Source organism: Podarcis bocagei (genome assembly GCF_964188305.1).
Source record: "Podarcis bocagei genome assembly, chromosome: 4".
NCBI classification, from domain to species: Eukaryota; Metazoa; Chordata; class Lepidosauria; order Squamata; family Lacertidae; genus Podarcis; species Podarcis bocagei.
Genome location: NC_138128.1, coordinates 94966133 through 94988520, shown reverse-complemented (window position 1 = coordinate 94988520; position 22388 = coordinate 94966133). Strand labels below are relative to the sequence as shown.

The window sequence follows — 22388 nt, the reverse complement described above, 5'->3', positions numbered from 1 at the left end:
CAAACTCATGCTGGTAGCTTCACGAACACTATCCAACCATCTCGTCCTCTGTCGTCCCCTTCTCCTTGTTCCCAACATCAGGGTCTTTTCCAGGGAATCTTCTCTTCTCATGAGGTGGCCAAAGTAATGGAGCCTCAGCTTCACGATCTGTCCTTCCAGTGAGCACTCAGGGCTGATTTCCTTAAGAATGGATCGGTTTGATCTTCTTGCAGTCCATGGGACTCTCAAGAGTCTCCTCCAGCATCATAATTCAAAAGCATCAATTCTTCGGCGATCAGCCTTCTTTATGGTCCAGCTCTCACTTCCATACATCACTACTGGGAAAAACCATAGCTTTTACTATACGGACCTTTGTTGGCAAGGTAATTGTTCATATAAAAGCACAAATAAAATAAAGACACCAAGAACGAAAACACCAACAAAATCCCACAATCAAATTAAACTGAGCTCTTGATGTTTGCAAGTTCCAAAGAATCAAGCTGACCGACTGAACCTCAACATGTGAGTGGATTTACGTGGAGAGAGGTGGTCCCTGAGCGAGGAAGCTTCTTAGACCATGCAGAGCGTTAAAACAAGCACCTTGAATCATGGCCAAAAGGAAATTGGTAGTTATCTGTAGCTAGCGCAGAAAATAGCAAGTCCGATTGTCCCATTCATCACTGAAGGTTGGCACCAGCTGAATCTTCCCAGTCAACCTCAAGGGCAGCATTTTGAAGCATCACAATAATCAGGCTTGGAAGTGAAGGGAAGTGTTGATTAACATAGCAAAGTCTGACCTGTCTAGGAGAAGGAATAACCTCCTCGTGAGCAAAAGTTGCAAAAGGGTCAACAACTCCAGCTGACTTTTCAAAAGCCAGTTGGCGAATGGTGGACTTCAGGTAGCATCCAAATGTTCAGTGGAAAGTGGGATTAGCGTATTGGTAAAGTGCTCTGAGCAATCTCTCTCTCTTTCTGCCTCCAGTCCAAGTATGACCTTTGTAACAGAAGTGTCAGTGGAGGCTGGTCTACTAGGGCAGAAGGGGCCTTGCCCCACCAACCACAGCCTGCCCCCACCTGCCTGCCTGCCTTACTTTCTTACAGCCATTCCAAGGGGGCTACTGGCTGTAGCCTTTCTCCTCCTTAGTCTCAGCTTCACCCTCGTAGAACTCGGCAGGGAAGAGGATGGGGCAAAACTATAATTTGTTGGCTCTGCCTTCCGTTGGCTGGTTCCAACTCCTGTTGGCTTTTCTGCCTTCTGCCTTGCCAGTCAACTATGGACACCAGTCACCACTTAGGAGTCTAATGGGGAAAGGCATACAGTCGTACTTTGGTTTTTGAACAGCTTTGTTCTCGAACGTTTTGGCTCCTGAATGCCACAAACCCGGGAGTGTTCTGGTTTGCGAACTATTTTTGGAATAGTTCTGAATTTATTTAAGGACAACTATGAAAAGTGCTGGTCAGAAATTAAAAAGGACCTAGAAAGTTGGTCAAGATTGAAGCTTTCCTTGTTGGGTCGAATTGCTGCTATAAAGATGAATGTATTGCCGAAAATGTTGTTTTTGTTTCAGACTTTACAGATTGTGGACAAGGTGGAGTGTTTCAGGAGGTGGCAGAGAGATATCTCTAAATTTGTCTGGCAGGGCAAAAAGCCCAGAATAAAATTTAAAATACTAACTGATGCTAAGGAAAGAGGGGGGTTTGCCCTGCCAGACTTAAAGTTGTATTATGAATCAGCAGCTTTCTGCTGGTTGAAAGACTGGCTACTTCTTGAGAACACTGATACTTTGGATTTGGAAGGGTTTAACAATGCATTTGGATGGCATGCATACTTGTGGTACGACAAGGTAAAAGCTCATAGAGCCTTTAAGAACCATATTGTCAGGAAGGCAGTGTTCAATGTCTGGATAAAATACAAAGATTTATTAGAAAATAAGACCCCAAGGTGGTTGTCACCAATGGAAGCTAAGGCTCAGAAAAGACTCAATATGGAGGCCAAATGGCCAAAGTATTGGGAAATACTGGAAAAAGATGGAGATACTTGGAGATTGCAGAGTTTTGAGAAATTAAAAGACAAAGTGCGAGATTGGTTACACTATGCTCAGATCAGGGAAGCCTTTAATTTGGATAAAAAACAGGCTTCCAGGTGGAAAAATCGAAATTAGAAACAGAACTGTTAGAACCTAAAACTAAGGTACTTTCAAAAATGTATAACTTGCTGTTAAAATGGAATACACAGGATGAAACGGTTAAATCAGCTATGATAAAATGGGCGCAAGACATTGGCTATAACATTATGTTTGCTGACTGGGAACGATTGTGGACCACCGGTGTAAAATTTACGGCATGTAATGCCTTGAAAGAAAATATTATGAAAATGATATATAGGTGGTACATGACCCCAGTCAAGCTTGCAGAAATATACCACTTGCCAGACAATAAGTGTTGGAAATGTAAAGAAACTGAAGGAACATTCTTTCACCTTTGGTGGACGTGCCCAAGGGTCAAGGCCTTCTGGGAAATGATCTATAATGAACTAAAAAAGGTATTTAAATATACCTTCCTTAAGAAACCAGAGGCTTTCCTTTTGGGCATTGTCGGCCAAATGGTGCTAAAAAAGGACAGAACTTTCTTTATGTACACGACAACTGCAGCAAGAATACTCATCGCAAAGTACTGGAAGACACAAGATTTGCCCACGCTGGAAGAATGGCAGACGCAACTGATAGACTACATGGAATTGGCAGAAATGACTGGCAGAATCCGGGACCTGGGAGAAGAGACAGTGGAAGAGGACTGGAAAAAGTTCAAGGACTATTTAAAAAAGCATTGTAAATTGTATGAATGTTAAGATGATGCAGGATGGAAAAAAAATCGGGCATTAGTAATTTAGTGGAAGTGGTATGAAAATAAGCGTACTATAAGAACAAGGATGAAATTTTGAGTAATATTATGTCAAATCTAAATATCTAAATATTGGTCAACAAAATTTAAAATTGGAGACATAATATTTGAAAATTACAAAATAAGATTTGGAAAAAGGTGAAGCACTGCTGATTATAACATTATAAATGGGAATGCAGGAAAGGGAGATGTGAGGAAGTCCAAAAGGAAGGGTATGGAAATTTGGTCTTTTTGAAACTTAATTATGTTGTATTTTATTTGTTTTGTGTTTACTTTTGTTTCTATGTTGGTGAAGGTGTCTTATGTGTTCGGTGATGTATTGTTTAAAACCTTTAATAAATATTTTATAAAAAAAGGAAGCTGAATGTCCAATGGTGCTTCCACAGCTTCTGATTGGCTGCAGGAGCTTCCTGCAGCCAATCGGAAGCCGTGCCTTGGTTTCTGAATGTTTTGGACTTCTGGAATGGATTCCTTTCGAGAACCAAAGTACAACTGTATTTCTTATTTGTCAGCTATTTTTATTTTGGTCTTAAGATTTGCTGGGCTGGGTTGTTTGTTCTAGATGTATCACCCAGGCTCTTTTCAAAAGCAGAGAATGAGGGTTTCTGAATTCCTTTCACCCTTGGTTTAAATCTCTCGTGAAATATTTTGGTGGTGGTTGCTGTTTACTTGGGAAAATTCATGTGTTTAACAACACTGTTACACTTACTTAGTCCGTATTTTGTTCTACAGCTCTTTGGATGTGCTTGCCATCCCATGTACTGAATTCTGGAAAAGATGTTAATTCCTTGGCAACCAACTCCCTCCTTTGTAAACACAAATGCAAGAAGAAGAGATCCCTCATTTCTTTGCACCCAGTTGTGCTGCTGCTTCAATAACCATTTGATAATAACCACAAAGGAGATGTTAAAGCTTAGGAGCCTGAGGAAGGCTAGAGAAGTCGGGAGAAAACACTGGAGGAAATAACTTGCTGAAGATAATTACTAGCATGTTAAAATCAAATGTTGTGGCTATAGGCTGATCCGTACGATTGCTTAATGCAATATGTGAGCTCTGGGAGAAGATTGTGGCTGCTGCACTCAGGGTTGGATTAAGATATTTAGAGACCTTAAGCACTGAAAAGGTTATGGTGCCCACCGTTTGCAATTCAGACAATGTGCACTGGTGTGTGTGTGTGTATGTGTGTGTGTGTGTGTTGAAAGAAAAAAACAAAACAAGTACACATAATTCAGAAGAATATATCAATAATAAAACATAGATTTATTGAAGCATATGAAGCCTCTGATGATTTCCATGCATTATTTTGATCTGTGTTAGTAGGACAAAAGCATGAGGAGTCTAGTATAAGGAAGTCTAACAAAGTTCTGATTTATATATCTCAGATCCTTAAAACACACACACCAATTTTATTTTGGTTCCCCTGCTTTGCTCAGCATGTGCTCAAGTCTTCACTCCTCCCCCTGGATCTTGTGCTGCACTGAGCGGAGCCATAGTTTGGCTTAACATGTTGTCCAAGCCTGAGCTGATGATGGTTTTGCTCCTTCCAGACTAACCAAGGTTTGTTCTATGAACAAACCATGAGCTGGGGTTTGGATGACACGCTAAGCCCAGTGTGGCAAAGCATCAGGACAACCAGGGGAAAGTGAAAGGGTGGCAATCTCTCCAGGATTACAAAATGCACAAGTGAGAAGGGATGTCCAACTGAGTTTTCACTAAAAAGAGAAATCATATAAATTGGTAATGATAGACTTCATGCTTCATCTCCTGCAATAAAATAACAAGCACTTAGTTTCCGTGTGCTATGCTCACCTCCTCGCTTGCTGTGTGTGTGGCCTCTCCCAGCAATTAACCTGAGGGTCTACTTTCCTTTTCTAATTTGTAGGAAGTGGCTCATGACATCTGTTTGGGCCCCGGGGCTACTTCTTGGAAACCTTTAGTTGTCTGTAGGTTGTTTGATTTCTTTCACAGCGGGAGGACTAGAAAGATACATAACAACTGGCAGACTTGATTCATAGCTCTAGGAGGAAGAAAAAACATTTTCAGATTATAAAGGAACTACTAAAAATACAGAGACTAAAAGCTTTTATGAGAATGAAGTAAACATAGAGGGGAATCCATAGATTGCTGAAAAAGGATTTGTGAATATAAAACTCCCCCAAAAGGCCCTTAAGGGTGTCTCCCGCTGCTAGAAATTTAGATGACTAAGCTGAAAGACCTGCCTATTGGTTGCTCAATCCACTTGAAAGTTCGCTGTGAAAGCTCAGCTGGGCAAGAGTATATTTATTTCAATGAACCATGTGCAGGAGAACTTCTTGGCAGAATGTGTTTCTTTATGCCCATATTGCCTTATTGAGCCTTATTGTGCTCTCTCTGTGGCTTTATCTTGAACCCATTAATTTTTTGAACAATGGAACCACATCTCCTTTTCAAAAAGGCTGTGCTGCAGAAAAAAACACAACCCTTAATAGAGTCCAGGCCAAGGGTAGTAATAGTACCACTCTATTCTGCCTTGGTAAGACCACACCTGGTATGCTGCATCCTATTCTGGGTACCACAATTTAAGAAGGATGTTGACAAGCTGGAACATGTGCAGAGGAGGGCAACCAAGATGATCAAGGGTCTTAGGGTTGCCATATTTCAAAAAGTGAAAGTGCGGACACAAAAGTTGTTGAACTTTTTTTGGCAAGGTTGTTGAGGGGTTTTTTTTGGCAGCTTTGTTGAGCTTCTTCTAGTTTTGCCCTGGACGTATGGCAACCCTAAAGGGTCTGGAAACTAAGCCTGATGAGGAATGGTTGAGGGAATTGGGTATGTTTAGCCTGCAAAAGGATGCGGGTGGCGCTGTGGTCTAAACCACTGAGCCTAGGGCTTGCCAATCAGAAGGTTGGCGGTTCGAATCCCTGCGATAGGGTGAGCTCCCGTTGCTCGGTCCCTGCTCCTGCCAACCTAGCAGTTCAAAAGCACGTCAAAGTGCAAGTAGATAAATAGGTACCGCTCCAGTGGGAAGGTAAACGGTGTTTCCATGCGCTGCTCTGGTTTTACCAGAAGCGGCCTAGTCATTCTGCACACATGACCCGGAAGCTGTCTGTGGAAAAACGTCGGCTCCCTTGGGCAGTAAAGCGAGATGAATGCCGCAACCCCAGAGTCGTCCACCACTGGACTTAACGGTCAGGGATCCCTTTACCTTTAGCCTGCAAAAGAGGAGACTGAGAGGAAATATGACAGCCATTTTCAAATATCTTAGGGGCTGTCACATGGGATATGGAGCAAACTTGTTTTCTCCTGCTCTGGAGGGTAGGACTTGAACTTCAAGTTACAAGTACAAGAACCTTCTGACAGTAGGAGCTGTTCAACAGTGCAACGGTCTCCCTCAAAAGTGGTAGACCCTACTTCCTTGGAGATTTTAAAGCAGAGGTTGGATGGCCATCTGCCATGGATGGTTTAGTTGAGATTCTTGCATTGCAGGGGGTTGGAGTAGATGTCCCTTGGGTCCCTTCCAATTCTACAATTTTATGTACATGGCTGTTAGTGACTTTTATCATCATGGGATGTTGTTTAGTCGTTAAGTCATGTCCGACTCTTCCTGACCCCATGGACCAGAGCACGCCAGGCACTCCTGTCTTCCACTGCCTCCCGCAGTTTGGTCAGACTCATGCTGGTAGCTTCAAGAACACTGTCCCACCATCTCGTCCTCTGTCGTCCCCTTCTCCTTGTGCCCTCCATCTTTCCCAACATCAGGGTCTTTTCCAGGGAGTCTTCTCTTCTCATGTATTGGAGCCTCAGCTTCAGGATCTGTCCTTCCAATGAGCACTCAGGGCTGATTTCCTTAAGAATGGATAGGTTTGATCTTCTTGCAGTCCATGGGACTCTCAAGAGTCTTCTCCAGCACCAGAATTCAAAAGCATCCATTCTTCGGCTATCAGCCTTCTTTATGGTCCAGCTCTCGCTTCCACACATCACTACTGGGAAAACCTTAGCTTTTACTATACGGATCTTTGTTGGCAAGGTGATGTCTCTGGTTTTAAAGATGCTGTCAAGGTCATGGGATATTGCATACTAAAAACTACCTAATGCAGTTGTGTGTTGGTGATCCATGCACATAAATGCACCTATGTCACCTACTGACAGCCTTTTGTAGGGGTGCAAGAAAAGGGGCCCTGTGCTATGCTTTGCCACAGGTTACCTCTCTGTGACCCTACTAAAAGCCCTCTGTGTTTACTCTCCTTTCTCCCTACACACTCAGAGAAGAATGAACTGGGGTGGGGAGAGCTGACAGAAAGCAATGTGCTTGGTAGGTAGGAATCCAAAATAAACAGATGATCTGATTGTGTACTTGGACATGTTTAAATGGTGGGGGCCTGCTTTGATCTTCGGAAGATAGCTCTGCACCTTGTTCAGCAGCAGGGAAAAATTGCTGAGTAAGCAGGCTTCTGGTTTCAGAGAGGTGAGCAAAATCTTTTCCTTTTGTTTTGCACTAAAGCCTTTCTTGCTGCAGCTGACAGTAGGCCTGCCTACTCAGCGGCCTCATATTCTTTCCTTTTCCCAAATAGCTGGTAGTTAGGAGATATCATTCCAGTTACTGTGATGTACTACTATCAAGTGGATAAGGTAAAGGTAAAGGGACCCCTGACCATTTGGTCCAGTCGTGACCGACTCTGGGGTTGCGGCGCTCATCTCGCTTTATTGGCCGAGGGAGCCGGCGTACAGTTTCCGGGTCATGTGGCCAGTATGACTAAGCCGCTTCTGGCAAACCAGAGCAGCGCATGGAAACGCCGTTCACCTTCACGCCAGAGTGGTACCTATTTATCTACTTGCACTTTGACGTGCTTTCAAACTGCTAGGTTGGCAGGAGCAGGGACCGAGCAACGGGCGCTCACCCCGCCGCAGGGATTCGAACCGCCGACCTTCTGATCAGCAAGTCCTAGGCTCTGTGGTTTAACCCACAGCGCTACCTGTGTCCCCATCAAGTGGAAAAGAGAAGCACAAAATTGCTTTTGTTGTTTAGGGCAATATACTTTTAGAAAAGCACCCAGCATCAATAGGGCAACAAGCAAACTGAACATTTCGAGTTTGATGGTTAAACTTTATATTGCCTCATGTTTGCTTTTTATAAAGTCATGTTTAGCATGTACCACTTTCTTTCTTTTGAGAAAAAGCATCTGTGGGGAAGGGGCTCAACTGGATTCAGACTGTGAGGAGAAAAGGTTAAGCCCCCTCCCCTCCCATTTCCAAAATCATCCCCCCCCCTCACCACTGTTCCCCCTGAAGTTTCTGTAAATGGAACTTTCAGGGTTAAAATAACAGCTGGGGAGATTTTCAGTGCCTTTGGTTTCCTAGACTGGTGTGGGGCCTTGCACAGCTGCTTTGTCTCTAAAAAAGAAAGCAGCCAGCACAAAATGTGCAGCTTAATCCTGATTCACACAGTTTTACAAACAAAGCTGGGTTTTGAAATAAAGATTAAGCTTTTTGGACATGTTGGCACAGTTAAATGACCAGTATTTTTTCCATGTTGTGTCCTTGGCCCAGTATACCTGAAGGAGCATCTCCACCCCATTGTTCAGGCTAGACACTGAGGTCCAGCTCCTTCTGGCGGTTCCCTCATTGCGAGAAATGAGGTTACAGGGAACCAGGCAGAGGGCCTTCTCGGTAGTGGCGCCCGCCCTATGGAACGCCCACCCATCAGATGTCAAGGAAATAAACAACTCAGTGGATGCTCAGGTTGCGAACGTGATCCATGCGGGATGCACGTTCGCAACCCGCAGTGTTTGCAACCCGTGGGTTACGATTCGGCGCTTCTGCGCATGCGCAAAGCGCGATCGCCTAAACACGGAAGTAACCTGTTCCAGTACTTCCGGGTTTCGCCAGTTCCACAACCCGAAAAAACGTAACCTGAAGCGTCTGTAACCCGAGGTATGACTGTACAGTGGTACCTCAGGTTAAGTACATAATTCGTTCTGGAGGTCCGTTCTTAACCTGAAGCACCACTTTAGCTAATGGGGCCTCCCGCTGCTGCCGTGCCGCTGGAGTACAATTTCTGTTCTCATCCTGAAGCAAAGTTCTTAACCTGAGGTACTATTTCTGGGTCAGCGGAGTCTGTAACCTGAAGCATATTTAACCTGAAGCATATGTAAGCAGAGGTACCACTGTATCTGATTCTTAGAAGACATCTGAAGGCAGCCCTGTTTAGGGAAGTTTTTTATGTTTGTTGTTGTTGCTTAATAATAATAATAATAATAATAATAATAATAATAATAATAATAATATTCTGTTGGGAGCTGCCCAGAGTGACTGGGGAAACCCAGCCAGATGGGCAGGGTATAAATAATAAATTATTATTATTATTATTATTAGTCAGTGATGGATGCCTACAGAAGGGATGATGATTGTGATTCCTCACACTCTTCCACATATTAGGGTACTATCCAGCTGTAGCTCTGCAGAGTACTTTGAGGCCAAAGGAGATGCTCCAGGTGTACTTGAGCTCGTCCCAAGGTCTCACATGACCAAACTGGCACTTGCCACGCCATGCCACAAACTGGCACAGAGTCTATCAGGACATGACATGACCATGATTCCAGTTTTGCTGGGTGTGCCAGAATAATCACACAGCAGTGTCTCCAAATGTTCAGTGCACACAGCCACCATGTGCAGAAATTGGCATGTGCATCAGTTTCAATGGATTTCCCCCATCACCCTTGTCTTAATAAATTGAATTACAACACTCCTGGTATTGCAGAAGAATGATGTAAGGGAAATGAAGAACTGCTAAGGTGTTTTATTTTTAAATGCATTATCAGTTTTCTAGCATTTTTCTATCCAACACAAGGCTATCAATACTGGACATCCATTATGATAGGGTTGGCAATTTTTGCTGCATTTATGCGTAGTAAAAGTCCGGGCTTCGCCTACCCAACAAAGCTGCTGTTATCGAAATTAACACCTTTCTGTCCATTACACCCAGAATGACCCAAGAAAATCAATCCTGAGTTATCGGGGTTTAAACCAATGTGGAAACAACCAAATAAACAATGCTAGGAATTGTGTATTAATGAAGACAAAGCTAGGATTTTAGCCATGGGCATAGCTGGGGAGGGAGGCGGGGCTCAGCTGCCACCCAAATTAAGTAAATCAATAAAAATACTTAACATAGGGTCTGCCCACTCGCATCATAAAGCCTGTCCCCTCCCCCAGCATAAATCCTGGCTACGCGCGTGAATTTATCTTTGTTCAGCCTCCAGTAATCTGGTTAAAGGTTTCTTGTAGCTGATGTAAGCAGGCTCACTTGCTTTTATAAACTTATTTGCCTAAATGAAATTATGTGTATATATTCATATACTTAGTCATACCTGAAGCTCTTTCTAAGGTTTCCAGATGAATTTTTGAAAGCTCTTTGCTACAAACTTCCTCTACCTCATTGAGAAGGAGCTCCAGGGATTTCGCATTACTAGACTGTGAGGTAACTGAGCTATGCTAAATGGTATTCCAGTTTCCCTGTATCTCCGTATTCATCAGGTAGGCACGTCCCATTTTATTTTCTGCCAGTGTAGTGACATGATGAAATTCTACTAGGTTTGATGGAATTGGTAACTTGGATCAGTTTTATCTGAGAAGGAAGAGCGCTTGCTTGAATTCATCTAGCACATGACAGGGAAGGGTTTTATGCAAGATACAATAGTTGTCTTGTCTATCTGTTGTTGCCCAGCATTATAACTTTGTCCAAATTCTAGTGTCACGCTAGCCAAGATGAGGAACTGGATTTCAAGAAAGCAAGGTCTGTTTTGCTCAATCTTAGTTCTTGGACTGACCATGGTGGGGAAAAGGGGAGAGACTACATATTAATCCTCTGCCCATTTAATTTTCTGTATGTTTTACAGAAGTAACTGGCAACTACATCCTATGGGATGTTTAGCTGCTGTTCCACTAAATACTGGGCTCTTGTAGATGAAGCATAAACATTTGTCCCCAGGGTTTTTTAGGGTTTTGTAGGAGCATTAGCACAAAGCCAGAAGGTTAACCTGAAAAATAGGTGCCAGGTGGAGCAGAATGAGATGATTCTCTGTTCACATTACACCTGTGGTGGACCAGATACTGCAGCTGTCACACTCCTGTGGGTGCCTTGAGTCCCAGTTCTAGGTGGTGTAAGCCACTGTCCAAAATAGTCACCAAGAAGGACAGGTTTGCAGCCGCAGTGTAGCCCAAAGTCAAGCACAGAGAATCAGTCTAGGCCCAAAATGTGATCCAGAAGCAGGATCAGGCAAAAGCCCAAGATCCAGCACCTCGATGTCATATTCAGCAGCTGGAAAGCTCAAGAGAGAGACCTTGTTAGCTTACAAGGTGGCTGTGCAATGACTCTGAGTTGGTAGATGCATGCTATGTTGTTGCACAGTGGTCTTCAGATTGTGGCTCCTCTGGTGGCTCCCAAGTGTTCTTCAGCAGATCTCAACTCAAAGAGCCTTTCAGTGATATCCTCAGCACTGGTTCCAGGGGACCCAGTTGGCTGGCCAAGTCCTTGACCTGTGGAGTGTCTTGTTCATCCTCTGTGGATGCCGTATCTAGTACCAGCTCAGAGCTAGGCACGGCAGCTATCTGGACAAACCCTCTTGTCATTGCCATTACTGAAAGTACAGCTGAGTGCAACAAGAACTGGAAGCCAGCTGAATGCATTCCATTGTTAGCAGCCACTATTGCAGGGGTAGGGAATCTTTGGCCTGCGAGGCCATTTCCCCCAGACCACACCCACCCGCCCCACGCCTGTGGTTAAATGTGACATGAGGTGTGGAGCAGGTAGAGATGTGGGGGGGTTTGCCTGCTCATGCAGCCAACCCCTGCAGAAATCAGACCTGAACTCCCTGCATGTAAGCTGCTGCACCTAGAATTGAACCCTGCTTTCTTTGGGTGTGGGGGAGAGTTCCATATGGGGAACTCTTTCACTCACCCAAGCCCTGAAGAAAGCAGGATTGGACACCCACTCCCGCCCACCACCCCATGTGCATCAGCTAATGTGCAAGGGGTTCAATCCAGCTTGGTCAGTATCTCCCTCCCTATGTGTCATGGGGTGGTTGGGTTCAGAGGAATGGTGGGAGGAACCACCTGGGGAACCACCAAGGGAAGAAGGCACAGAGCCTGGGGAGTGGTGGTGGGACAACAATGAGTGGTCAGAGGGAGAAGACTGGGAAGAAGAGGTATCAGGGCTTAGTGAGCTGGGAGAGTCTGTGGCAGAGAGCAGTCAAGAATCAGAGGCAGAAGCTGAAGCAGGCGAGTGGGAGGAGGGAGGTCAAGAGGCAGAGATGAGTCTGGCTGGTGAAGAATCAGGGGTGTCTCTCCCTCCTGCTGTGATATGCTCCCCTCCCTCCTTGGCTCCCAGAACCAGAAGAGGCATGAAAAGGGCGGAGGGGAGTTTGGTTTCGCTCAAGCACGGTCTCTGATTGCTTGGGAAAGGCCCTGAGGAGGCAGGGAATTTCAGTTTTGGCAACTGAATTTCATGGAGGAAGACCAGTGGGAATGAGCTGCTCTGCTCATTAGACATGACACTCAAGTCTGTGGAGATTGTGGTTTTGCTAATAAGGAGTTAGCTCCATCTTTGAACCGTGTGATTACTGACTGGCATGCTTCTGTGACGATACATGTCAATTATCTGATGTTGTTATGATGACATCAGAGCTGGGTGGTCTTGTCCACTTGTCAGAGTTGTCTTGTGGAGTGGGGGAAGGTAAGGTCTGGCCAACTGAACCAATAAGATGCCTCACCTCCATGCTATAGTGATGTTCCTATATTACAACAATCATATTAGCATATGCTAACAGCAACAGGTGACAGTAAAAGGGCCAGGTGGTGCGTAAGAATGAGTTCAAAATGTAGTAAGTCCGGTTGACCGATTAATTTGATGGATAATATTTCTGTTCCACTTTTCATTCAAATGAATCCCAAAACAGCTTACAAACAATAAATGACAGTAACATGATAGAACATCACAAATACAGCATCAGTGAAACAATTAAAATCTGTAAATCACTGTTAAAAAATCAACAACTAAAAAATAAGCTAAACGTCACAATTAAAGCAAACGTCAAATACGATTAACAAATCCACACGGCATCTATAATCTATAAATCTATCTTAATATTAGCAAAATAGCAACCAAACATTAAACCAAGCACTATGGAGTTCATACACACGCTCTCCCCACCCCTATGACCAATAATCTTTCACTCTATTCATCAAAATACAGATCCACATAATGCCTGTGGCAGCAACTTCCTTCTGAAGCTTCCTTGGGCTGAAGTTGGGGAAGCCCTGGTGAAACCAACCACCCCCTGATGGCAAACAGAGTTTCTCTCCCCTCACAGCTCTTCTTTTGGAAACAACTCCCTTATGAAGACCCCTATGGCTGGAGGGTGGGGCAAGGCAGGTGGAAAAAGCCATTAGTTGCTGGCCAACATGTAAGGAACCAGTCTTCCTTTTTTCACCCAGAAGCATTCACCAAAAACATCCCCTTAATGCCTCCTGATGACATGGAAACCTATGGAACTTGTAGGAAAATGTTTAGCTGGTTCATCAATGTTAACCATTCTGATCAATTAAAACATCTTGAAATGTCCACCGAAGTGTCTTAATTTCTTTTTCATCCAGCAGCCTCCTGCCCCACCAGTGGTCCGTTGGTTATTTTTATGTGTAGGAACTTTTCCTTCTTCATCTTTTCTTGTACTACCTGAAAATGTGGACTGCACACATGGTTCATGAATGAAGCAGAGTTTCTGTGTTGCAAACGTTAGTTCAAAAGAAATCTTATCTTTGTAGAAAGTCAACATGTTTGGTATTAAATAATAAAATAAATGAGACCCAGGGGGCTACTAAAAATTATTTAACTGCTTAATAAACGTTACGATCCAATATATATATTACTTTTCCATTTTGGGAAATTGTCCAGGCTAGTTGACGCTCTTTGGAATTTTTTGCAATTATATTTAGTGTGTTAATAAAGATGACTGTGAACTCTGTTGTGGCCAAATGGTCTCCCAGGACATGGTTCAACAATTCTGCAAAGGCCCTGTGTGAATCTCCAGCCAGATAACTACTCCTTAGCTCAAAAATAACAAGGCTGAATCTAAACAATTGTTGGCGAAATTTCCTTCTGCCTGTCTGCCTCAATTGAGCAATAAAAGGTCTGTGCACACTCTGGAATGTGTTGTGTGGGAAAGCACTTAACCTTCAGTTTTAGCGGTGTTACTACATTATATTATTCTGTTCAAGTCACAGTCAAAATACCATACATCTGAGGATTTTTCCTGAAGAATCATAAATCTGATTTGTATATACTAGCGTACTGAATGGCAGCACGACCTCTGTAATTCTGTACAGAAAATATATGTTGAGATCACGTGAGTTCTTGTTAACTGAGAAGAGGACGGGTAGTGGGGAAGATTATAGATGTATTTTTAATTAAACTCCAAGCTAGTTTTTCTGTTTTTAAGCAGCCAAGTTTAAAGCAAGATCTGAATTTGTCAAGCAGCTTGAAACAAAGATTATGGCTACATCTTAAAATAAAAACCCATGATGTTTTAGAAGAGTCTAAGGCAGGGGTCAGCAAACTTTTTCAGCAGAGGGCCGGTCCACTGTCCCTCAGACCTGGGGGGGGGGCAGACTATATTTTGAAAATGAATGAATTCCTATGCCCCGCAAATAACCCAGAGATGCATTTTAAATAAAATGACACATTCTACTCATGTAAAAACATGCTGATTCCTGGACCAGCCGTGGGCCAGATTTAGAAGGTGATTGGGTCGGATCCGGCCCCCAGGCCTTAGTTTGCCTACCCATGGGCTAAGGAATGAACCCTACACAATCCAGAGTGGAGTCCCTAAAATGGTTGTGCTTGTGTTCTGAGACCTTGGACCTTATCTGCTGATTCACATATGGTAGGCATGTCCAATCTGCCAATCGCAAAAAGCTCAACAACTTTGGGTCTTCCTCCCCCCAAAAAAGCTCAACAACTTTAGTCAATCCAATAGGTAGATCACAGTCAGTTTTTTTATAGTGGGAGTAGATCGCAGTCTCTTGGGAGTTGGACATGCCTGACATATGGCCTCACAGAAATGTCTGTCCAAATCAGCATGTGTTGGGGGCTCTATCTCGCCCTCAGGATTGTGAGTGCCCACCGCCGCAACGCGAACATGCAACAACACACACACATGCAGTGCGTGTGTCATTGCACACGCTACGTGCAGGTGTTTGCATGTGACGTCACACATCTGCGTTGTGGTGACTCCTCTTCCTCCTTTTATCCAAAGGGCAGCTTTTTCCATGGGCAGAACAGCAGGGACCACCCTACATCTCAGCACATGCTCCACTAAGCCCACCTTGACAATCTCTTGCTTTTGTTTCTTATCTACTCTGTAAATTAAGAAGGGTGGTGCTGTGGTCTAAACCACAGAGCCTAGGGCTTGCCGATCAGAAGGTTGGTGGTCTGAATCCCCGCGATGGGGTGAGCTCCTGTTGTTCGGTCCCTGCTCCTGTCCACCCAGCAGTTTGAAAGCACGTCAAAGTGCAAGTAGATAAATAGGTACCACTCTGGCGGGAAGGTCAATGGCGTTTCCATGCGCTGCTCTGGTTTCACTAGAAGTGGCTTAGTCATGCTGGCCACATGACCCGGAAGCTGATAAGCGCACAACCCCAGAGTCGTCCGCGACTGGACCTAACGGTCAGGGGTCCCTTTACCTTTTTATGTTTTGCAACATACTCAGTTCTCAAAACTATTCATAGATACCCTTGATAACGAATTAATTGCCATCTCCTGGGCAAAATCTTGTTCTAGATAGTAAGGGCTAACCTCTTCTTCTAAAGCATTTGGTCTTTGCCCTCCAAACAAAAGCCCCTTCTCAGAGTTCTTCTGTATGGAGAGAAGCAAGAATAATTCGTGATCGACACAAAAAAAATAGTTCGCTTTCTGTTTGCACAGACCCAAATTGCGCGGCAATAACAGGTTTCCTATAGAAGCATTGTAACACGTACTAGATTCTAAAATGGTAAAAATATTGTTTAAAATGTGAACGAAAGAAATCACACATTAACATTCTTCTGGGTAGTAGAAATTGGTTTGATTTCGATGACATGCTTACTATCTGCCACTAGCTTTCAGAGTACATCTGGCATATTATAATAGTCAAAACATTAATTAACTATGCAACTAAATAATTAAACTTGTACTGTAGCTTTTACCTTACATCTCCAGCATGGCTTTCAATAACAAAGCAGATAAGACAAATAATTAAAACTGCACAAAACAAACCAACCAGCCATCTGTAAACTACCACTAATCAGCCCAACATCTTAATTACAAAGAACTGCAGAAAGCGAGAGAGAGGATTTTAACTGGAGCCTGGAGTTTCTGCAGTGTCAGTGCAAGATAATCCTCAGAGCAAGGGGTGTTATCTGCTCATGAATCACTGTATTTTGATGAAATATAGAAATAAAATAAAATAAATTGTCCAGTAGCACCTTAGAGACCAACTAGGTTTGTTCTGGGTATAAGCTTTCGTGTGCATGCACACTTCTTCAGATACAGTGGTGCCTCGCAAGACGAAATTAATTCGTTCCGCAAGTTTTTTCTTCTTGCGAGTTTTTCGTCTTGCGATGCACGGTTTCCCATAGGAATGCATTGAAAATCAATTAATGCGTTCCTAGGGAAACCGCCTTCAGACCAGGTCCGGGGACAGTCTGTCCCCCGACCTCTTCTGAAGGCTGAGGGGGGGGAACAAGGGCTTTTCTTCCCACCCCCAGCCTTCAGAAAGCTGTTCTGAAGGCTGGTGGTGGGAAGAAAAGCCCTTCTTCCCACCTCCCGCCCCGCAAGCTCCGGGGACAGGAGGGCTTTGCTGCCGACCTCCAGCATTTTAAAAGCCCCTGCTGTCCCGGGGCGATTTTAAAATGCTGGCGGGCGGGAGCAGAGAAGCAGCCCCCTGCGACCCTCTCCCGGCTGGAGAGGTGACGTGCGCCTATGGCAGGAGCCTCCATAGGTGCGCGTCACCTCTCCAGCTGGGAGAGCGCGCGCGGGGCTAAAGCAGCCCCCTGCGACCCTCCCCCGGCTGGAGAGGTGACGCGCGCCCATGGCAGGAGCCTCCATAGGCGCGCGTCACCTCTCCAGCTGGGAGAGCGCGCGGGGGGGCTAAAGCAGCCCCCTGCGACCCTCCCCCGGCTGGAGAGGTGACACGCGCCTATGGAGGCAACTGCCATAGGCGCGCGTCACCTCTCCAGCCGGGGGAGGGTCGCAGGGGGCTGCTTTAGCCCCCCCCCACGCGCTCTCCCAGCTGGAGAGGTGACCCGCGCCTATGGAGGCTCCTGCCATAGGCGCGCGTCACCTCTCCAACCGGGAGAGGGTCGCAGGGGGCTGCTTTAGCCCCGCGCGCCCTCTCCCAGCTGGAGAGGTGACGCGCGCCTATGGAGGCTCCTGCCCCGCTCGGGATGGCAGTCCCGGGACGGCAGACAGCTCTGCGCCGGCATCCAGAGCGGGGCGGGACTTAGCGCCCCGCTCGGGATGGCGGCACACATCCGCCTGCAGTCCTGGGACGGCAGACAGCTCTGCGCTGGCATCCAGAGCGGGGCGGTACTTAGCGCCCTGCTTGGGATGGTGGCGCAGATGTGCCTGCAGTCCCGGCAGGGCAGACAGCTCTGCGCCGCCATCCCGAGCGGGGCGGGACTTAGCGCCCCGCTCGGGATGGTGGCGCAGATCTGCCTGCAATCCCCGCAGGCAGCTTTGCGGGCCATCTGGAGCGGGGCGGGCTTCGCCCCCGGCTCCCGATGGCCGCGCAGAGCTGCGCTGAACCCGGGACGGCAGACAGCTCTGCGCCGCCATCCCGAGCGGGGCGGGACTTAGCGCCCCGCTCGGGATGGCGGCGCAGATGTGCCTGCAGTCCCCGGACGGCAGACAGCTCTGCGCCGGCATCCAGAGCGGGGCGGGACTTAGCGCCCCGCTCGGGATGGTGGCGCAGATGTGCCTGCAGTCCCCGCAGGGCAGACAGCTCTGCGCCGCCATCCCGAGCGGGGCGGGACTTAGCGCCCCGCTCGGGATGGCGGCACAGATGTGCCTGCAGTCCCCGGACGGCAGACAGCTCTGCGCCGGCATCCAGAGCGGGGCGGGACTTAGCGCCCCGCTCGGGATGGTGGCGCAGATGTGCCTGCAGTCCCGGCAGGGCAGACAGCTCTGCGCCGCCATCCCGAGCGGGGCGGGACTTAGCACCCCGCTCGGGATGGTGGTGCAGATCCGCCTGCAGTCCCTGGACTGCAGGCAGCTGTGCGCGGCCATCTGGAGCGGGGCGGGCTTTGCCCCCGGCTCCCGATGGCCGTGCAGAGCCCGCGCTGATCCCGGCACGGCAGACAGCTCTGCGCCGCCATCCCGAGCGGGGCGGGACTTCTCTGCTGTCCCGGGGAGATTTTAAAATGCTGGGGGTCGGCAGCGAACGCTTCGCTCCCGCCCGCCAGCATTTTAAGATCGCCCGGGGCAGCGGAGAAGTCTCCACTGTCCCGGGAAGGCAGGTGGGGGGGCAAAGACTTTTGCCCCCCGCCGGCCTTCAGAAGAGGTCCAGGACCTCTTCTGAAGGCCGGCTGTGGGCGAAAGTCTTTGCTCCCGACCGCCAGCAATTTAAAACAGGTCCCCGGAGATTTCCCTATGGGCTTTCGTCTTGCGAAGCAAGCCCATAGGGAAATTCGTCTTGCGAAGCGCCTCCGAAACAGAAAACCCTTTCGTCTTGCGGGTTTTCCGTCTTGCGAGGCATTCGTCTTGCGGGGTACCACTGTACTGTATTTTGATGGTTATATCAGAGGCCTTCAATCTTTCTGGGCCTGCGGCACATTTTGAAATCTTAAGAAACTTGCCGCAGGTATCACAAAACATTAGTTTCCCAGAAGAAAAACAAGTGGCGATATCAAAACAACAGGCTGGCGCACCTACATCCTCCATAAAAACAAATACAAAATGGTAATTTGTACTCAGACAGTAACACCCCACCCAACAAAAATAAAATATGAGAGGGGCAGGAGGTCAATGGTTCCAATTAGACTTTTTTCCTTGGTGATTTAAACCATGACTTAATTAAAATCAACCCTCCCTGACGGTTATGAATGCTTTCTAAATTTATATTGTCACTAAGAAATGAGTCTACTTGCTGAGGCAACGTAGGGGGGAGGGAGTGAAGGGGAAAGACAACTGTATATTTTTAAGGTTTTAACAGGGTAGCAGCCAGAAGTCCACCCCCCACCCCCAATGGTATCTGATAAAAGAGCCTCTGCCATGGGATCTAAACTGAAGATAACTCAGCTGCTCAGTAGGACAGGTGTAGGATCCCTGATCTCTTTTTATATCCAAACAGAATGGGGATTCCAGTTGCTTGTAGTTCTAGGCAAGGGAATTACATCAGCACATTTATCTCTGTATGTGTGTTTGTGTGTGTGTGTGTGTGTGTGTGTGTGTGTGATCTGAAGTACTTAAACAAACAAAAGTTGTCATAACTGATTTATTCACTACAAATGCCCTTATGAATTCACATTGCTGTTGTGGTTAATTCAGTTTATATGCCGCCCTTTTATCAAAAGATCTCAGGGCAGTGTGCGGCATTAGAAACACAAAGCATCAGCGATAAAAACATAGTAAAAAGCATACTGACTGACAGCCTAACAAATGGTAAATTCTTAGATAATCCGCTCTTTCCTTTAAAAATAGGGTTTCTTCAAATTCTGTTAACATTCTGGTTGCGTTTAAATATTTCAGAACAGCAAGTGTCATTTGAAAATACCCAAACCATTCCAGATTCTTAGGGTATCGTTTGTTGCTTAATCTGGCATAATCAATAGTTTTTGCGGTTTTAATAACATTTTGTACCTAAATAGATGACTTTTTTGTTTGACTTCTGATATTGAAATTTGTCTGCAGGTCAGCTAAAATTGATTCAGAGGGAGATACAGGTAGGCTTTTATTGGGGCGCCATATTTTTCACCAATTGGATACCAAAAAATGGCTTTTCATTATTTTTCTGCACATTTTCTCTCTATTTTTGAAAAATAATAATCAGTGCAACTTGAAATTTGTGTACACTTTGCCCGTCACTGAGGCACAGCCTCTGGCAGCCCTGTCCTTAGGTCCCTGAGTGGACAGAAGAAGCTGCTTAGCGGTTGTCAAAGAAGACACGCTCCACCTGGTCCCACTCGCAGACTAATACGCCTGAAAATATTTTATAAGACATTGCTATCAAGCCATCACTCCAAGGAACAATGTTATTCAGTGAGCCTGGCCACCATGGGGATATTCCAGGACAATCTGCTACAGCACCATCCATCTCTCATTTCTATCTCCTCCATCCTGTCCCCTTGCTGCCCCTCTGTATCCCTCCCCACCCCTTTGGTGCTGTTCGGAACTTCGCATGGGGCTTTCCACACACATATCCTTCCATTTCCTACTTTTTCACCGTTGTGGGAGTTTTCTAGGAGGTTGCTTGCTCGGGTAATATCCACCACAGACTCTCAAGTCTCTGTGAACCAACAGGACATTTGCTCCTGTTCTTTTTGCCCTGGAATAGGTAATAGTTTGAACTCTTCCGTCAGTACTTCTCTTCTGTTTCCCTGATCTCACTGTCCTTTCTGCCTCCTGTCATTTGCATTTGAGTTTTCCTCTTTGCGCTTAGGCCTCGATTGTAGCTCATCAGTCTCCACTCCTTATATGGCTACTGAAATATTCTCTGCCGAATCTATCTCTTTATCCAGCTGTACTTTTTTTTGGGAAGGGTGATGCATAAGAAATTAATGCATGCATTTTACTTTGGCACTTTTGCTGCCTGTGACCCTTTTTGGTGTTTTGCAGTAAACTAAAATGCTGCTGTCCCCAAATCTACTGATATATTTTTTTCTGTGCTAATTGGAGTGCAGGCCAACATCCCTGTGGTAAGTTGCTGTTCTGGACCTGGGGTGTTGAAAATTGCATATCCACTGGTGATGTTTGTTTATATATGTGCTGTGTATATAAAAAGGTAAAGGACCCCTGACAGTTAAGTCCAGTCGCAAGTGACTCTGGGGTTGTGGCGCTCATCTCGCTTTACTGGCCGAGGGAGCCGACGTTTGTCCGCAGGCAGTTTTTCCGGGTCATGTGGCCAGCATAAGCCACTTCTGGTGAAACCAGAGCAGCACACGGAAACGCTGTTTACCTTCCTGCTGGAGCGGTGCCTATTTATCTACAGTGATACCTCTGGTTATGTACTTAATTCGTTCCGGAGGTCCGTTCTTAACCTGAAACTGTTCTTAACCTGAAGCACCGCTTTAGCGAATGGGGCCTCCTGCTGCTGCCGCACCGCCGCCACGCAATTTCTGTTCTCATCCTGAAGTAAAGTTCTTAACCTGAAGCACTATTTCTGGGTTAGCGGAGTCTGTAACCTGAAGCGTATGTAACCTGAAGCGTATGTAACCCGAGGTACCACTGTACTTGCACTTTTTTTAGGGTGTGCTTTCGAACTGCTAGGTTGGCAGGAGCTGGGACCGAGCAACGGGAGCTCACCCCATTGCAGGGATTCGAACCGCCGACCTTCTGATCGAAAAGCCCAAGAGGCTCATATACTCAGCCTGAATAGCTCAGTTGGTGGTGCTGATAACATGAAGGTTGCAGGTTCATTTCCCATATGGGTCAGCTGCATTGCAATGGGTTGGACTAGATGATTCTCAGGGTCCCTTCCAACTCTACAATTCAATGATTCTGTGTAATGCATAACCAAGGGCACATATTTGAAACCCTGGCATATAGGGTACTGGAGTGAAAGCATCGGCTGTCTGAAGTACTGGGTCCCAGACACCTGCGTATGAGAGTGCAGAATGTGTGAATTACTGGAAGTCATCTCATTTTATTTTGTTTGGAAATATTATTGGGAACATGTTGCTGTTAAAATCGCAAATGCCAAGATAAACGCATTACAAAACTGAACTTCAAGTCCTTTCAAGGGTGGTAGAGAGAGTTTAGCTGAGCATTCCAAAACCTTTGGAATATAACATTGGGTTTGTGCTCAGTTTTTCCCTGTACTTGTTCCATGGTGTCCTAATATTTAGCATCACACAGCACAATGGACTTGCTTCATAACCATCTGGTTGAGTACTAGGTTCTTGCTTCTCTTCAATGAGAGAAAATTCATTTATTCAGAAAGCTAGTATGTTAGGCAAGAGGCTAGAATGTATCATTTTAACTGCCAACACTGTTACTAATTTTGGTTTTCAGATTTGTCATTTGTAACTTTGTCTAGCTGTTTGCAGCGTGTTATTAATTAAATTGCTTTATTATTACATTTGTATCCCACTTTCCTTCCAGGTTTTTTTTTTTAATAAGCATCTAGAAAATGTTTACAAATTGATTTTATCATCATTTTTTAATGATTACCACAAATTCAGCAGAGAAATGGGAGGGGGCACAGGGAGAAAAGAGTAGTGGGAGAGTAATTTTACAATTTATCAAGATGTGAGTACTGGCACCTCATGTTTCACCCCCCCAAAAG

The 22388-nt window shown here is 45.8% G+C and overlaps 1 protein-coding gene across 2 annotated transcripts in view; it reads left to right on the top strand.

Annotated features, from left to right (window-relative positions):
• The window catches only part of FGFRL1 (fibroblast growth factor receptor like 1), a 181004-nt gene that overhangs the window by 63644 nt on the left and 94972 nt on the right, over positions 1 to 22388 (top strand). The window lies entirely within an intron of this gene.